Source organism: Vombatus ursinus, unplaced genomic scaffold, assembly GCF_900497805.2.
Source record: "Vombatus ursinus unplaced genomic scaffold, bare-nosed wombat genome assembly UNPS02004691.1, whole genome shotgun sequence".
In the NCBI taxonomy this organism is placed as follows: Eukaryota; Metazoa; Chordata; class Mammalia; order Diprotodontia; family Vombatidae; genus Vombatus; species Vombatus ursinus.
In genome coordinates, this window is record NW_020944469.1 from 382,010 (window position 1) to 401,046 (window position 19,037).

The following is a 19,037-nucleotide window of genomic DNA, read 5'->3' on the forward strand; positions in this document are numbered from 1 at the left end:
ACTATGCTACAAAGCAGCAATTATTAAAAACAAATTGATACTGATTAAAAAATAGAGAGACTTATCAGTGGAACAGATTATTAGGTACACAACATACAGAACAAAATCATCTAGTACTGTATTATCAGATAAAGCCAAAGACTCTCACTACTGGGATAAGGACTCACTATTTGACAAAAACTTTTAGGAAAATAGACAGCAATATGAAAGAAATTAGATTTAACCCAACACATCACACCTTAAACAAAGATAAGCTCCCAGTGGATATATGACTTGGATATCAAAGATCACGTAATAAACAAATTAGAGAAATGTGAAAAAAATTACTTATGAGATCTATGTATGGAAGAAAAATTCACGACTGGGAAAGGAATGTAGAGGATCACAGAAGATACAATGGAGACTTTTAATTACATAAAATGTAAATGTTTTTGTACGAACAAATCCAATAAAGCTAAGATTAAAGTGAAACAATTTATTAGAAAAAAATTTTTGAAGTGTTTCCCTGATAAAAGTCTTATTTTCAAGATATGTAAGGAAATGATTCAAATTTATAAAAATAAGATATATTCCCCAGTTGATAATAGTCTAAGGACATAAGCAGACAGTTCTCAAGAGAAAAAATCCAGGCTATCCATAGCCATGTGAAAAAAAAAACCAAACCAAAATGCTACAAATGTGTACTAATGAGAGAAATGCAAATTAAAGCAATTCCGATATTCCACCTAATATCCATCAGAGTGGTAAAGATGACAAAAAAAGGAAAATTATACATTTTGGAGGGGCCGTGAGAAAACATGCATGTTGATATACTGTTGGTGAACCTGTCAATGGTACAAATAGTATTCTAGAAAACCATTTGGAATTATACACAAAATATTACTAAACAGTACATGCCTTTTAACCCATCTATGCCACTGCTAGGCCAATACCCAAAAGAGATCAAAGAAAGAGGAAAAGTATAAAAATACTTATAGAAGCTCTTTTGTGATGCAAAAAACTGAAAACTAAGGGAATTCCCATCAATCAAGGAATGACTGAATAAGTTGTGGTATATCAATGTGATTGAATATTATTGGGCTATAAGAAATGAGGAAATAAGGGGCAGCTAGGTGGCGCAGTGATTACAGCATTGGCCCTAGAGTCAGGAGGACCTGAGTTCAAATCAAGTCTCAGACCAAACACTTGACACTTACTAGCTGTGTGACCCTGAGCAAGTCACTTAACCCCAACTGCCCCCCCCAAAAAAGAAAGAAATGAGGAAATAGATGGTTTCAAAAAGATGGAAAAACTCATCTGAACTGATACAGAGTGAAATGACCACAACCAGAAAAAAAATTTATACTATAACATCAATATTATAAAAATAAACAATTTTGATGACTTTTATAAACTGATGAAGAATGAAATGCATAGAACCAGGAGAACTATTTATACAATAACAACGCGACAAAGACATCTTTGAAAGCTTGTGTGATCTATAATCAATGACCATTCGTAATTCCAGAATACTGAAAGTGAAATATGCTATGCATTACAGAGAGGGTGCAAAAAAAAATATATACACACATGTATATATACATATATCTGCAATTTACTTTAGGCAATTACCTTATTATCTTTAAAAATTATCTATAAAAGTAGGGGTTTTTATTTTTTTATTTTAAAATTTTTATTTTTATTTTTTATTTAAAAAATTTAAAAACACACATGCATAGGCCAGCAAAACAAATTCCTGCATTGGCTATATATAAAAATTTATGTTACTTTCTGCATTTTTACTTCATGACTTCTGACAGAGTGAGTGGTATATTTCATCTTCAGTTTATTGTATTCATGGTTTAGACATATACACATATATGTATATATACACATTTTATATACATATATTTGTATACAGTCATTGAAGGAATTTGTTTTGCTCAACTATGCATATTTGTTATAATAAATTAGTTTTTTCCACAATGGGGTGGGGTAAGAGGAAGAAAAAATAGATTTCTGTTCATTTTTTAAAAAGAGAGGTGGGTAGGGAGGAATTACAGATATAAAATGTTGACTGCACTTTCAGAGAAGATCATTGTATTATTAATTTTACTTAATCGTTTTACTTTGTTATAAGAGACTTCTCACAAAGTAGGAGTAATCTGTAAATATTTGTAATGGAAAAACCAAGCATCTAAATAAGACTTTGAAAACTGTTTTTAAAAGAGGTAAATGACTTCTAAAGATTTAAGAACTATGATCAATGCCGTGATAAACGATAACTCCAATAAACTGAAGATGAAACATGAAAAAAACGAAGTGACATATATGATAAGTGGCAAAGCTAGATTAAATGCAATAAGAATTCAGGTCTTGTAGCTCCAAAATCCACTGTTTTTACCATTGCACCACATTGCCTGCAACATAATGACATGGCTGGACCATTTCACTCCTCCACCAACAGTTCATTAGTGTACTTATTTTTTCCTCATCCCGTCCAGCATTTGTCATTTCTGATAGATGTGAAGTGGTACCTTAGAGTTATTTTATTTTGCCTTTCTCTAATCAATAGTGATTCAGAGCATTTTTTCATATGACTATAGATAGTTTTGATTTCTTCTTCTGAAACTTGCCTGTTTATATCCTTTGACCATTTATCATTTGGGGAATGGTTCTTACTTTTACAAATCTGACTCAGTTGTATACTCAGTATATATTTAAGAAATGAGGCCCTTATTAGAGAAACATGCTGTAAAAACTTTTGACATTACTTCATTGTCTATGGTACCTTTTAGCAAAATGTAGATTCCCGGATTATCCTTTTTAATTAGGTCTATTTTTCGCTTTGTCTGATATCATGATTGTTACCTTTGCCTTTTTTTTTAAGTTTGGTTGAAGCATATTAGATTCTGCTCTAGCCCTTTATTTTAATTTTGTGTATATCCTTCTGTTTCAAGTGTGTCTCTTGTAAATAACATATTGTTGGATTCTGGTTTCTATTCCATTCTGCTCTCTGCTTCCATTTTATAGATGAATTGATCCCATTCATATTCACAGTTAGGATTACTGTATTTTCCCCTCCATATCATTTTCTTTCATTTCTTCTTCTTCCTCTCTTTTTTAATCCTGTCCCTTCTCAAAAGTCTATTTTGTCTCTAACCAATGCCTCCCTTAATCTGTCCTCCCTTTTATCATCCTACCCCTTTCTTTTATCCTTTTCTCTTCCTGTTTTCCTATTGGGTGAGTTACATTTCTATATACTCCTGAGTATGTATATATATCATTCCTTCTTTGAACCAATTTTGATGAGAGTGAGGTTCACACATTGCCTGTCACCCTCCCATTATCCCCTCCACTGTAAAAAGCACTTCCTTGTGTGCCTCTTTTATGTGAGAAACTTTTCCCCATTCTACCTCTCCCTTCCCCCTTCTCCCAGGGCATTCCTTTTTCTACCCCTTCACTATTTTCAGAGATCATTCCAACATAATCAACTCACACCCATACCCTCTATCTGTGTAAGATCCTTTTAACTGTCCTAATAATGATAAAGTTCTTAGGAGTTACATATATCATCTTCCTATATATGAATGTAAACAATTTAACTTTATTTTTTAATTTAATTTTTTGTGGCATTTTAAGTTCTGAACTGTTTCCCTCCCTTCACACTCTGCACTGGAGAAGGCCACCATTTTACATAGATATAGAGACAGATACAGATATAGGTATAGCTATAGATATAGAGATAGATATATATAAAATCATACTATGCATACTTCTATTTATCAATTCTTTCTCTGGATGTGGATAGCATCTTTCTTCATAAGTCCTTTGTAGTTGATCTGAATATTTATAATCCTCAGAAGAGCTTAGTTGTTCACAGTTATTCTTCAAACAATATTGCTGTTATTGTATACAACATTCTCTTGTTTCTGCTCATTTTACTTTATTATTTCATGCAAGTCTTTCCATGTTTTTCTAAAATCAACTTGCTCACCATTTCTTATGTAACAATAGTATTCCATTACATTCATACACCACAACTTGTTCAGCTATTCCCCAACTGATGGGCATCCCCTCAATTTCCAGTTCTTTGCCACCACAAAGAAAACTGCTATATATATTTTAGAACATATAGGTTTTTTTTTTTCCTTTTTCCCTGATCACCTTGGGAAACAGACCTAATAGTGGTATTGCTGGGTCAAAGACTATATACCAGGGGCGGGGGACCTGCGGCCTCAAGGCCACATGTGGCCCTCTAGGTCCTCGAGTGGAGTCCTTTGACTAAATCCAAACTTTACAGAACAAATCCCCTTAATAAAAGGATTTGTTCTGTAAAACCTGGACTCAGTCAAAAGGCCATACTCAAGGATCTAGAAGGCCACAAGTGACCTCAAGGCCGCAGGTTTCCCACCCCTGGATGCAGTTTTATAACTCTTTGGGCATAATTCCAGATTGCTCTTCAAATGGTTGGATCAGTTCACAGTTCTACCAACAGTGCATTAGTGTCCCAATTTTCCTAGATCCCCTCCAACATTTGTCATTTTCCCCTTCTATCATTTTAGCCAATCGGATAGGTATGACATGCTGTTGTTTTAATTTGCATTTCTCTAATCAATCATGGTATAGAACATTTTTATATGACTATATATAGCTTTGATTTTTTTCATCCAAAAACTGATCATATCCTTTGACCATTTATCAATTGGGGAATGATGTATATTGTTACAAATTTTACAAAGTTCTCTATATATTTAAGATATGAGACATTTATCCAAGAAACTGTCTATAAAATTTTCCCCCAATTTTCTGCTTTCCTTCTAATCTTATCTACATTAGTTTTAGTTGCACAAAACCTTATAATTTAATGTAATCAAAATTATCTATTTTACACATCACAATGCTTTCTATCTCTGGTTTATTCATACATTCTCCTATCCATAAGTCTGATAGGTAATATGTTCCATATTCTTCTAATTTATGTATGATATCTCCCTTTATGTCTAGGTCATGTATCAATTTTGACCTTATCTTGGTAAATGGTGTAAGATATTGGTCTATACCTAGTTTCTTTCTGCCAAGCTGCTTTCTAGTTTTCCCAAACAATTTTTACCAAATAGTGAATTCTTATCCCAAAAGCTTAACGCTTTACCTTTGTCAAACACAATGTTACTATAATAATTTACAACTCTGTATTGTATGTCTACTCTGTTCCACTGATCCATCTTTCTATTTCTCAGCCATTACCAGATAGTTTTGAAAATTATTGCCTTGTAATATAGTTTACAATCTAGTACTACTAGACCTCCTTCCTTTACATTTTTTCATTAATACCTTTTATATTCTTGACCTTTTGTTCTTCCAAATGAATTTTGTTATTATTTTTTTCTAGCTCAATAAAATAATTTTTATGGCAATTTAATTAGGATGGCATTGAATAAGTAGATTAGGTAGAATTGTCATTTTTATTATATTGGCTCTGTCTGCCCTTGAACAATGAATATTTCTCCAATTATTTAAATCTGACTTTATTTGTATAAAAAGTGTTTTATAACTATGTTCATGGAGTTCCTGGGTTTGTCTTGGCAGGTATACTCCAAGGTATGTTATATTGTCTACAATTATTTTAAATGGAGTATCTCTTATTATCTCCTCTTGGCAGAGTTTTGTTAGTGACATAGAAATGCTGATGACTTATGTGGGTTTATTTTATATGCTGCTATTTTGCTAAAATTATTAATTGTTTTAACTAACTTTTAGTTGAATCTCTAGGATTTTCCAAGTATATTATCATATCGTCTGCAAAAAGAAATAATTTTATTGCCTCATTGCCCATTCTTTCTTATTCCTTCAATTTCTTTTTCTTCTTATTTCTATTGCTAGCAGTTCCAATGCAATATTGAAGAATATTGGTGATAATGGGCATCCTTGTTTCATTTCTGATCTTACGGGAAGGCTTCTAGCTTATCCCTATTACAAATAATGCTTGTTGATGGTTTTGGGAAGATACTTATCATTTTAAGGAAAAATCTAATTAAACTTATGCTTTAAAGTGTTTTTTTTAATAGAAAAGAGTGTTGTATTTTGTCAAAAGCTTTTTCTTTACCTATTGATATGATTTTTGTTACTTTTATTATTGATATAATCAATTATGTTAATGGTTTTCCTTACGTTAAACCATCCCTGCATTCCTGGCATAAATTCCACTTGGTCACAACGTATAATCTTTGTGGTATATTGTTATAGTCTCCTAGATAGTATTTTATTTAGGATTTTTGCATCCATATTCATTAGTGAAATTGGTCTATAATTTTTTTGCTCTGTTTTTGCTCTTCCTATTTTAGGTATTAGCACTGTATTTGTTTCATAAAAGGAGTTTGTTAGGACTCCTTCTTTGCCTATTATTCCAAATAACTTATTTGATATTGGATTTAGGTGATCTTTAAATGTTTGGTAGAATTCACTCATAAATCCATCTGATCCTGATTTTTTTTCCTTAGGAAGTTTATTTGTATCCTGTTCAATTTCTTTTTCTATAACAGGTTTATTTAAATATTCTATTTCTTCCTCGTTTAATCTAGGTGGTTTATATTTTTGTAAATATTTTTCCATTTCACTTAAATTCTTAAATTTATTGGCATATAATTAGACAAAATAACTCGTGATAATTGCTTTGATTTCATCTTCATTAGTGGTATATTCACCCTTTTCATTTTTAATACTAGTGATTTGGTTTTCTTCTCTCTCTTTTTTAATCATGTTAACCATTGCTTGATATATTTTATTGTTTTTTTTATAAAACTAACTCCTAGTTTTATTTATTTACTAATTCTGTGATTTTCTAACATTCAATTTTATTAATCTTACTTTTATTTTTTAGAATTTCTAATGTATTGTTTAATTGGGGATTTAAAATTTGTTCTTTTTCTATTTTTTAAATTGCATACCCAATTTGTTAATTTGCTCTTTCTCTATTTTATTGATGTAAGCACTTAAAGATATAAATTTTCCTCTGATTACTGCTTTTTCTGCATCCCATAGGTTTTGGTACATTGTCTCATTATTATTATTCTCTTAAATAAAATTATTTATTTCTATGACTTGACTTTAACCAACTCATTCTTTAAGATTAAGTCATTTAGTTTCCAATTAATTTTTAATCTGTGTTTCCATGGTTCCTTATTAAATATAACTTTATTGCATTATAATATGAAAAAGATGCATTTAATATTTCTCCTTTTCTGCATTTAATTATGAAGTTTTTGTGCACTAATATCAGGTCAATTTTTGTAAAGGTACCATGTATCACTGAGAAAACGGTATATTCCTTTCTATTCCCATTCAATTCTCTGTACATATCTATCATATCTAGCTTATCTAAGATTCTCCTTGACTTCTTTCTTCTTTCTTTTTTGTTTAAATTTATCTAGCTCTGAGAGGGGAAGATTGAAATATTGCACTATTGTAGTTTTGCTATCTATTTCCACCTGTAATTCATTTAGCTTTTCCTTTAAAATTTGGGATGCTATAATATTTGGTCTATATAGTTTTACTATTGATATTACTTTATTATTCATGGTGCCTTTTAACATAACATAGTTGCCTTGCTTATCACTTTTAATTAAATATACTTTAAATTTGTCTGAGATCATGATTGCCACCTCTGCTTTTTTTTTTTTGCATCAACTGAAGAATAATAAATTCTACTTCAGCCCTTTATTTTTACTCCATGTTTATCTCTTATTTTAAAATGTGCTTGTTGTAAACAACATATTGTTAGGTTCTGGTTTTTAATCCATTCTGCTATCCATTTCCATTTTGTGGGTGAGTTCATCCCATTCATATTCAAAGTTATAATTATTAGTTATATATTTCCCTCTATTCTATTTTTCCTCACTGTCTATCCTTCTCTTTTTACCCTATCCCTCTTCAGATGTCTGACTTACTTCTGACTATTGCCTCCCTGATCTGCAACCTTCTAAAAATCCATCCCTTATCTTATCCCCTTGCCCTCCTACTTCTTAATCTGTATACCCTTCTAAAAGTCCCTCCCTCATTCTACCCCCTCACCCTCCTATTTCTCGTTGAGTTAAGAAAACTTTTATACCTTTCTAAATGTATGTTATTCCCTCTTTAACCCAGTTCTGATAAGAGTAAGGTTCTAGCACTACCAGCCCTCCATCTTCTTCTGCCCTCCATTGAACAGTTCTTCCATTCATGCTTCATATGAGATAATTGACCCATTTTACCTCTCCCTACTCAATTTTATTTTTTAGGATCATCCCATCATACTCACCTCAACCCCAAGTCTTCTATTGATGTATGCTCCTTCAAACTACCCTAGTAATGATAACATTCCTAAGAGCTACAGATAATATTTTCCCATATAAAAAGTAAGCAGTTTAGCTTTATTAAATCCCTTATAATTGGTCTTTCGTGTTTACCTTGCTATGTTCCTCCTGATTCTTGAAGGTCAAATTTTCTGTTCAGTTCTAGTCTTTTCCTCAAGAATACCTGAAAATCCTTTAATCCATTAAATATACTTTTTCCTTGCAGGATTACACTCAACTTTGCTAGGTAAGTTATTCTTGGTGGCAAACCCAGGTCCTTTGCTCTTCAGAATATCATGTTCCATGCCCTTTAGTCTTTTAATGTAGAAGCTGCTAAATCTGGTGTTATCCTGATTGTAGCTCCACAATATTTAAATTGTTTCTTTCTAGTTGCTTATAATATTTTCTCCTTTACCTGAGAGCTTTGAAACTAAGCTTTAATGTTACTGTGAGTTTCATCTTGGGATCTCTTTCAGGTGGTGATCAGTGGATTTTTCAATTTCTATTTTACCCTTTAGTTCTAAAACTTCAGGGCAATTTTCCTTAATAATTTTTTGCAGTATAGTGTCTAGATTCTTTTTTTGATCATAACTCTCAGGTAGTCCAATAAGTCTTATATTGCCTCTCTTTAATCTGTTTTCCAGGCCAATTGTTTTTGTAATGAAATATTTCACGTTCTCTTTTATTTTTTCATTCTTTTGATTTTGTTTTATTATTTCTTGGCCACATCACCTCAAAGGCCCATGCTGGTATCTCTACCGCTCTGAGTTCCCAGCCAGTCCCTACATTAGTGTCTGCAGACACTCTTTCTGTCTTCCTAGGCTGTCCTGGGCTGAAAAAATGACTCATTGTGACTTTATTTTTGTTGTTGGTTATGCCTCTTAAAATTCAATTTGACACATTTTAAAAAGTTATTTAGATAATTCTTCTTTACAACATGACTAATGTGAAAATATGTTTAATAGGAATGTATGTATAGAGCCTATATCAGATTGCATGCCATCTCGGGGAGGGAGGGGGAGAAAATTTAAAACTCAAAAGCTTATGAAAGTGAATGTTGAAAACTATAAATAAATTAATTAATTAAAAAAAGTTATTTAGAGGGGAATGTTGGGATTCAGCAAAAATACTCACTTTACCATCTTGGTTCTGCTTCCTTTTAATGTAATTTAAATGAGTAATGGTTTGACATCTGGAAGTGTTATTTCCCCTTCATTTCTGCTTTTTACGTGATTTCCCTTGGGGTTCTAGACTTTTTGTCTAGAATTTTGTTATTATTTTGCCTAGATCTCTAAGTAACTCCCTGATAATTTGACTGATAGATCATTAAACCTACAGGTAAATTTAGGTACTATTGTCATTTTTATTATGTTACCAGTGAATATCCATCCAATTATTTGTCTACTTTTATTTCTATATTTGATGATAGTATTTATATAATTGTAAATGTGTTTCGATAGCTTAACTCCCAGATATTTGTATATTTTGTTATTTTGCCATTTTTCCTGTTTATCTGTTAGATTTGCTTAACTGAAAAAAGGAAAATCAGTGTTTCCCACTATTATTGTGTTACTGTCTATTTGCAATTAAATTATTTTTCCTTTATGAATTTAGATTATTTGCTATTTAGAACACACAAATTTAATGTTGATATTGGTCTGTTGTCCATGTTTCCTTTAAGCTAGAGCTTTTTAACCTGAGATCATTGGGTTACCAATGGCTGTCAGGAGATCCATAAACTTGGATGGGAAAAATTACATCTAGCCTCTAACTAAAATTCAGCATTTCAATTATGAATGTAGCAACCAACATTATTCTGAGAAGGGCAATTGATAGGCTTCACCAGACTGCCATACATAAGATAATTTCCTTATTTATCTCTGCGTAATTTTAACTCCTGCTTTAAAAAAAATTCACCTGATTTATAATAAAATTTGTTCCAGGCTCTCTTTTTTTTATTCTATGTATGTCTTTGCTTTTAAATTTTGTTTCTGGTAAGCAATAGATTGTGGGTTTTTTTCTTAACTAATCTATCACTTTTTCATTGTATTAGATAGTTTGATCTGTTCACATATAAACTTAAGAGATAGGTCTGTGGTTTCCTCCCTTAGTGTCTTTAGTGTTGCTTTTGCTGTTATTTTAAATGAGATGTCTTTTTCTCTCATCTCCTCTTGGTTTTTGTTATTGCTATTTAGAAATGCTGAATATTTTTGTGGATTTATTTTGTATCTTGTTGTTTGATTGAGGCTATTTTCTCAATTCATTTCTTTGCTGGTTCTATAGGGTTTTCTAAGTAAACTAATCAATCAGTAAATATTTATTAAGCACCTACTATGAGACAAGTACTGTGCTAAGCGACCAGTGGGGGGGGGGTGATACAAAAAGATAGTCTCTGACTTCAATCAGCTTACACTATAATGGGGGAGACAACTTGCAAACAAATATATACAAAGCAAGGTATATACAGGATAAATAGGATATAGCAGAGGGAAGGCACCAGAATTAAGAGAGGTTGAGGAAGGCTTCCTGTAGAAGGTAGGATTTTAGCTGGCACTTAAAGGGAGCCATGGAAGTCAGTGGTCAGAGAGGATAAGGGAGAGCATTCCAGGTAGGGGGGACAGCCAGAGAGAATGCTCAGAGCCGAGAGATGGAATGTCTTGTTTGTGTAACAGCCAGAAGGTCAGTGGCACTGGATTGGAGAATATGTGTAGAGAAGTAAGATGTAAGAAGACTGGAAAGGTAGGAAGGAGGTAGGTTATCAAGGGCTTTGAATGTCAAATAGAGCATTTTGTATTTGCTTCTGTTGTTTGCCAGTGGGGATATTTTCTGTCTCCTCTTTGTTAATGTTTATGCTTTAATGATAATAGCTAATATTTATAAAGCACTTTAAGGTTGGCAAAGCACTTTACATGTTACTTATTTGATCCTCACAATAACCCTATGAGGTAGGTACTATTATTATCCTCATTTTATAGATGAGGAAACGGAGACCAGAGAGATTAAGTGATTTGCCCAGAACTACACAGCTAGTAAGCATCTAAGGCAGGATTCAAACTCAGGTCTTCCTGACTCCAAGTCCTGTGCTCTATCCACTGCGCCACCTAGCTACTTAATTGCTTTCTCTTGCCTTATTGTTATCCCCAGCATTTCTAATTCTGTTAAATAATAGTAGAAAAAGGAGACATCTTAGCTTCCTCCCCCATATTTATTGGAAAAGTTTCCAGTGTTTCTCCCTTGCAAATAATGCTAGCCTTTGGATTTAGATATGTACTTTTTTATCATATTAAAAATAGTCCTTCTAGGCTTCTTAGGGTTTTTAGTATAAATTAGTGTTGCATTTTTTCAAAGACTTTTTAAGTATCTCTTGATACAAGTATTTTTTTGTTTTTATTATGATCATGTTAATGGTTTCCCCAAAGATTATGTTTTTTAAAAAGTTTTATTAGAAATAAGATTGGCCATTGTATTTAATCTGAATATTTATATCCTTTGGTATTTTTTCCTTTATATTCTTGTGGTCATTGTATTATCTTCTTTGTTCTATTCCGTTCTCTCCGCATCATTTCATACAAGTTTTCCCATGTTTCTCTCTGAATTCAAGAACCAGAGGCCCTAATGTAAGGAGGCAAATTAGACCTCATAGTTAGGTATCACTGAAACTTGGGAGAATGAAACCCAAGAGTAAAAGGAGGGTGAAATTGGGTAGCATTGTATATGTAACTCCCAGGGTCTGATCTTAAGGTAGAACCAGAAGGGTTATTTTCTTTTGGGTTTATTATGTCTACACCATAATCTACTCTAGGAATCTCCAAATATTCTTGTGTCTGTGTTTCCATAGATATGAGTTAAGGTTTCCCGATTTCTGTATTCAAGGTAACACATACTTGTTAGAGAAAAACTTTCATTTTACCCCACAGAAAAGGTGGAAGATGTAAAGAATTTACAGGAGCCCATAAATAGCTACTGATAAACACATTGAACTTGTCTGCCAGTGGGGCAACCCTCTTTCATTCTGCTAAATCCCCAAATCTCACATAGGGTCCTATTCAGTCTCTCCCAGATTTATAATGTCTCCTGGTTTGGACCTTCCTGGAAGGCAAATTACACCTACTGGGCTGCTAATATGGAAACCTTCTTATCAAATTTGTACTGTCTAATAACTCATAGGCATTAGGTGTTGGTAGTACATGCCTATTGTCCCAGCTGTGGGGTGTCTGAGGCTTTTGGATTAAGTTCTGAGCTGCAGTAGGGCTAAAGCCAATCTTACGTCTACACTAAGTCTGGAACCAATATGGTAAGCCCAAGAAATGATGGGCCACCAGACTGCCTCAGGAGGGACAAAACTGGCCAGGTCAGAAAAATGGAGCATGTCAAAGCTCCCCTGCTGATCAGCAGTGGAATCACTCCCAGCCTGGGCAAGATAGGAAGACCCAGGATCAAAAAAAAAAAAAGAGTGAGGACAAGGAGGGGGAGAAAGAGAGACAGAGAGAGAGAGAGAAACAGAGACAGACAGACAGAGACAGAGAGACAGACAGAGACAGAGAGAGTTCTCTATTGGAGAATGGTTTGTTGTCTCATATATTTGCATCATTTCTTCATTTATCTTGGATATATGATTTTTGTCAGATATGTTTGAGGTAAAGATGTTTTCCTACTCAAGTTTCTTATTCTAGCTGCACTGATCTTGTTCAGGCCACAACTTTACAGTCATGTAACTGATTGAAGGATGCAGAAGGCACAATAACCTGTTGCTTACTTTTTGTCGACTATGATAAAACATCCTATTTGGCATAGTAAAATTCTACCTCAAAAACTCTCCTTCAACAAAGCATCTCCCATGCATATATCAAAATCACCCAAGATTACTTGAAGGATGTAACAGAGATAACTGTTTTTGATGATCTCCTGATTTTTAGTGAAATTGTAGAGCCTCCTATCTATGGAAGTAGGAGAAAAACAAAAGTCTCTCTGCCTTCAAGGACCTTTCATTCTATTGAGGGGTGAACATATATACACACATAAGTATGAATGATGTATACATACTTATATGAATACATTTATATATGTATATACATACATATTTATATGATTCATATTCATTTATGATATGTATGTAAAGTTAATTAAAGATAGCTGTTAGAGGCAATCACAGCTAGGGACGTCATGTAGGGATAGTGTGAGGTAAGTTTTAAAGTAAGCTAGGGATTCTAAGAAATGGAGAAGAGGAAGTACATTCCATACCTGAGGGACAGCCTATGTGAAGGGATTAATAGAGAAGATGGAATGTTATGTATGGGGGATAGCAAGAAGGCCAAATTGATAGAAACATAAGAGTATGAAAAAAGGAGTAAAGTATAAACTTAGAAAGGTCTGTTGAAACCAGGTTTCACAGGATTTACGTCAAACATGGAAATTTGTATTTGATCATAGAAGGAAGGAGGAGCCCAAATTGTTTTGTGGGCAGGGGAGTGATCACTTTGGCAGCTGAGTGAGGACGGCTTAGAGAGAGAGAAAAGCTTAAGTCAAGCAAATTAGAAGGTCATTTCAGTAGAACAGGAAAGAGTTAATATGGATCTGAACTAGGGAAGTCACCATGGGAGTAGAGAGATGGTTTGAGAAATATTATGATGGTAGAATTGATTTATTTTAGCAAGTGGATATGGAAAGTGAAGGAGAAAAAAGATTTGAGGTTGACTCAGTGCTTGTGAACCTGCATAACTGGCAGGAGACTGGTGCCGTCTTCAAAGATTCTGCAAGAGAGATTCAACTTATTCTGCTTGGCTCAAGTTGCTCTTAGTTTAAGTGAACTCCGAGGTCCTTTCCAATTGAATTTATTCAACTGAGTTTATACACACATTTCTAAAAACCAAGGCAATAAAACCTTATATGCAGTTTGAAGAGAGATGTAAAGGGGGACACAGAATTAATCAATTATTATTTTGTTAAAGTTTCTATTATTTTTGAAATATAAATAATTCAGATTTTCTGGCTTTACCTGGGGTTCAATTCCATATGGTTTGTGTTTACTGAGAGTTTTAAGTTTATAAGAAGAGTATTTTTTTTAATTTTCTCTCTTTTTTTAAGCTAGGCAATGGGGTTAAGTGACTTGCCCAGGGTCACACAGCTAGTGAGTGTTATGTTTCTGAGGTCACATTTGAACTCAGGTCCTCCTGACTCTAGGGCCGGTGCTCTATCCACTGCGCCACCTAGCTGCCTCAAGAAAAGTATTTTTAAAATCATGTCTTAGGGTTTGATACCCAGGAAGTATCTTGCTCTTTTCCATCTTTCTTGCTGGCAGACCCCCTTTCATAAATGGGTGGCATACTTTTGGAGTTCTCTGAGTGGGGATCTGCAGGAGTAGCTTCTATCTTATTTCAAATAGGATGGGTCACTGTGTGGTGGTTGAAATAAGGCACATAAAGGCAGAACTCACTCAGTTGTGTCTGTGTCTGATGAGACTAGCCTGGACTAGAAAAACGACAGGAGTTCTAACATTGAGACAATGAAGTCAGCTGGGGAAGATGATATAGTCTAATTAGCCGGCTGCTTGATAGCTCTTCATTTTATACCAAGTGCTTTCCTCACAAAACCCATGGGAGTTAAGTAGCACAAATAATATTATCCACATTTTATGGATGAGAAAACGAAAGGTCAGAAAAGTGAGGTGAGTTGGTCAATAGCATATGGCAGACCTGGGATAAAAGCAGGGACTGGGGGTGACTGTGGGGTGCAAGAGAGAAGAGACTAGGGGAAATGTGTGCAATTTAATATCCCTTCTGTAACTTTAAAATGCCAAAGAAATTAGAAGTAAAATATTCTGTAGAAATTAGAAGATCGCAGTTTTAAACCTCTTGTAAATCAGCATCATAAGGAAATCAATCAACCAATCAACAAGTATTTATTAAGCACCTACTACGTGCCAGGCACTGGGGATACAAATACAATGAACAAAACATTCCTTACTCACAAGAAGCAACAGCTTAGGTGCTTTTGAGGACTAGAGCTGTGCAGGTGAAGGAGCTGGAACCAATGTGGACCATCATACAAATTCCACTTCTTCATCTACCAGTCCAAATCCACCAGAATGTGGCAAAATCATCCCCTCTTCCCTACATAGTACTCTGAACAATGAAGTTCTTTACATTCAGGAGATAGAATTTAATGAATTAAAAATGGTTTGATCTCTTCATATATGATCTTAAAACAAGATTTTAAACTGTTTTTATTTATTCCATAAACAATATAACAAAACTCAGCAAGTTAACAATATGACATTTTCACCATACAGTCACAAATATTTAAAACCTTCGCAACAAGAACAAGAGAACCAAAAATATTACAAGAATAATTTACAAGGAGATTCTATAAAACAGCAAGTTCACCACTGTTCCAGTTTTCTTTACACAAGTTCACTACACTCGTTCACAACATGTCTCTTATTACAAAATTCCCAACAAAAGTTTCATTGTTTTTCTTTATAGTTTGGTTTTTAAAACCAGGAACTTTTAAGTATATGTCCTTTTATTCACACCCAGGGGTGCGGAAAAAGGAAACCTCGCACATACAGACACTTCACAGCACTTTCCTAAGAAAAATATACACTTACAAAATATTTTACAAATTGGCACACTTAAAAATATACAAGATTTTGTAGGCGTCTTAGAATGATCCTTAAGAATTATACTTCAATTGACTCTACAGAATATTTATAAAGCTTCTTCTAAAAGAAAAAAGGCAAATAATTTTCAGACATGGTAAAATTGCAGTGTCATATGTCAAACAGAAATGTTTATGTTACATTCATAAAAAGGGCCATTAAAGGTTTTTTGTGTTGTTTTTTTTTTTTAATTTCCTTGAACGCTTAGGGGGTCAGAGCAGGGCTGAAAATCATCATTTCCTTTCCTTTAGCACCAGAAAACATTAACAACTTACTCCAGAGGTGCATTAAGTTCTATGGAAGGAAGTTAACAGCAGGAATGGTACATTCACAACTGCACAACCAGTGTGTCATAGGCAATTCAAAGAGAGCATCTATCTCCTTCCACCTCCACCCTGCTTCCTTCCCTTTTTCTTCCCTTCCCATCATGTGACAAAGACCAAAGTAGTTTCCCAGTCCTCTCTGGGTTGATCTTTCTTTTTGGCCTTTCCATTGTGCTTTAGAACATCACATTTTTCTAGCTATCCAGGGGAAGGGTCATTCAAACAAGACACACTTCTCTTCTCTTTTAAACACAGCATCATTCAAAGCCTAAAAAACATGTCTGGCAGCCCCCACCCCATCATCCTGGGCTTCAGTAGCCATCCTCACCTTCTAGATAGACTTTCTTCCATGACTGTTTCTCCATTGCCATTAATGTCACTTGTTTACCTGAGATACCAATTTTGAAAGCCTTCCCGATACCACAAACTTGGTACTATTTTTGTCCTCCCATGGGCTTTTTTGCATCCTCTTACCTCCCCAGTCTTGCTCTGTGGACCCCATGCATCTCAAGGGTTGAGCATGTGGTCCCAATGTCAACCCAGGCTCAAGCCAGCCAGTTCCCTTTAGTGATATCAGGAGCTGCCCAGCTCAGCCAGGAAAGTGCTGTAAAGGGTTTGTGCTTTGGTACTAGGCAGACAGACTGAGCATCATCCCCCAAATGACACCATCCCAGCTAGGGATGAGGCACCTCCCAAATTGAAGTCAGCTGAAGCCAATGCAAGTTCTTTCTTTTGCCCTTATTTCAGGTCCCTGTTTGAGAAACTCTTCTAAAAGGCCTGGTCTGCTTGTTTGAGGTCCCCATTAATGAACTTTGTATCTGGGTACCTCTAGGGGTAAGCCACTCTTAATGATGGGCTTCATCAAGAAAAACAAAAGAAACAAAACACAGTTCAAACACCTTTTCTTTCTTAAATAAGGAAATAATACTTGCAGTGGAGTATAGCCTTCCCTGCCTCAATGAACCAACGAAACCAAACCGAAACCAACCCCCACCCTTAAATTGGACAATTTCTCAAGAATGCAGAAGAGCACAAATGTTTTCTGCTAGAGCTAGGTGGTATTCTATTCTCCTCATGGTGGGCTGGAAAGAGTGCTGATTCTAAAGTCAGAGGACCTAGGTTCAGATCACTGCTCTGTTACTAGATGATCTCAAAAGCAATTTCCAGCTTGAAATAAATGACCCTATGATCTAAGTAATACAATCGATACCTTTATTTCTGTCTCTCTGCTGAACTGACATTGAAGTCACCAAACACAGTTTCCACCCTTGGGTTCACCTGCAGTTTATGCTGTGAGCAACCTCTTAGCAGGAATTCCAAGGTGTGTCTCTCTTCAAGGACCTAGATGGGAGAAGCTGGGATCTTCCTAAGACTACTCGAGATTACTGGTGGCTCAATGCTGCACATACCATGCACATACATGCTCCACACACAGAATCACAGACTTGAGAGCTAGGAGCTCTGAGACCATAGGATCATAGATTTGGAGCTGGATGAGCTTGGCCAACCCTCTCACTTTTTATAAATGAGGAAACTGCAGCCCAGAGAGGGAAGAAATTTGGTCAAGGTGATGCAACTGATTATTAGCAGGGCTAGGATTCTAATCCAGGTCCTTTGACTCCAAACCCAGTGCTTATCCTACTACCTTAGGCTGCATTGCATGGAAAGAGCACTAGATTTCAGTTCCAGTCCTGACGGCCACTTACTAGCTGTGTGACTTCTCTGGGCTTCAGCTACCCTCTCTGTAACAATAATGATGACAGCTGGAATTCATCTAGCAGAGTGCTTTACATATATTATTACCTCATTTGATCCTCACAACAACCCTGTGAGGTAGGTGCTGTTATTATCCCCATTTTACAGATCAGTCAACTGAGGCTGAGAGAGAGTAAGTGACTTGCCCAGGGTCACACAGCTAGGAAGTGTCTGAAGCAGGATTTGAACTCAAGTCTGCCCTGACTTCAAGTCCAGCACTCTATCCACTATGCCACCTAGCTAGCTGTGCAATAAAGGGGTTGTATTATTACATTATCTCTAAGATCCCTTCCAGCTCTACAATCTCAGGTTCCAAATCCTACTGCAGTTTTCTCCCATGTGCAGGTCCTCATTTTGTGTTAAATACAGTGTCTTTCCTTAGGAGTCTGAGTCACAGTAATACCTTTGGACACACAATGGTTTTCAGGCCAATAAAAAGGCGCTTTAAAATGTCAGTGGTTTGGGGAGAGAAAGAGGTGTTATTCCCTAGACCAAGTCCTTCATTGGTTCCCAGAAGATACCATCAAAATACCCCTTTTCAAAGGACTTGGTAACAGCAAGGTGAGACATGAAAATGTTCTCATCATTTATTGATTTCTTGCTACCCGCAACCCCTACCTTCATCCTCCCCACTTCAAGGTAGAACTGATAATAACTCTCTGAGAATCCCCCCCAAACCATCCACTTTCCTTTTTATCTCATCTTTTCTACTTATGGAACAATTTCCAACACTGTCTCTTTGGATCAGACTCAGAATCATGTCAAATCCTCTCCTCCCACCACCCTCCCCTCCCAGACTCCCATCACATCTATACCTCTCTGACCTCCATGACTCTGTTCATGCTTTTTTGCTTGGAATGTCCTCCCTACCTCTCTCCACCTGCTTACTTCCTACCTATCCTTTGAAGCTCAGTTCAAATGCCATCTCTTCCAAGAAGCCTCCTTGCTAACCTCCATAGGTCATGATTCCTCTATCAGAGTTCATACAGCCCC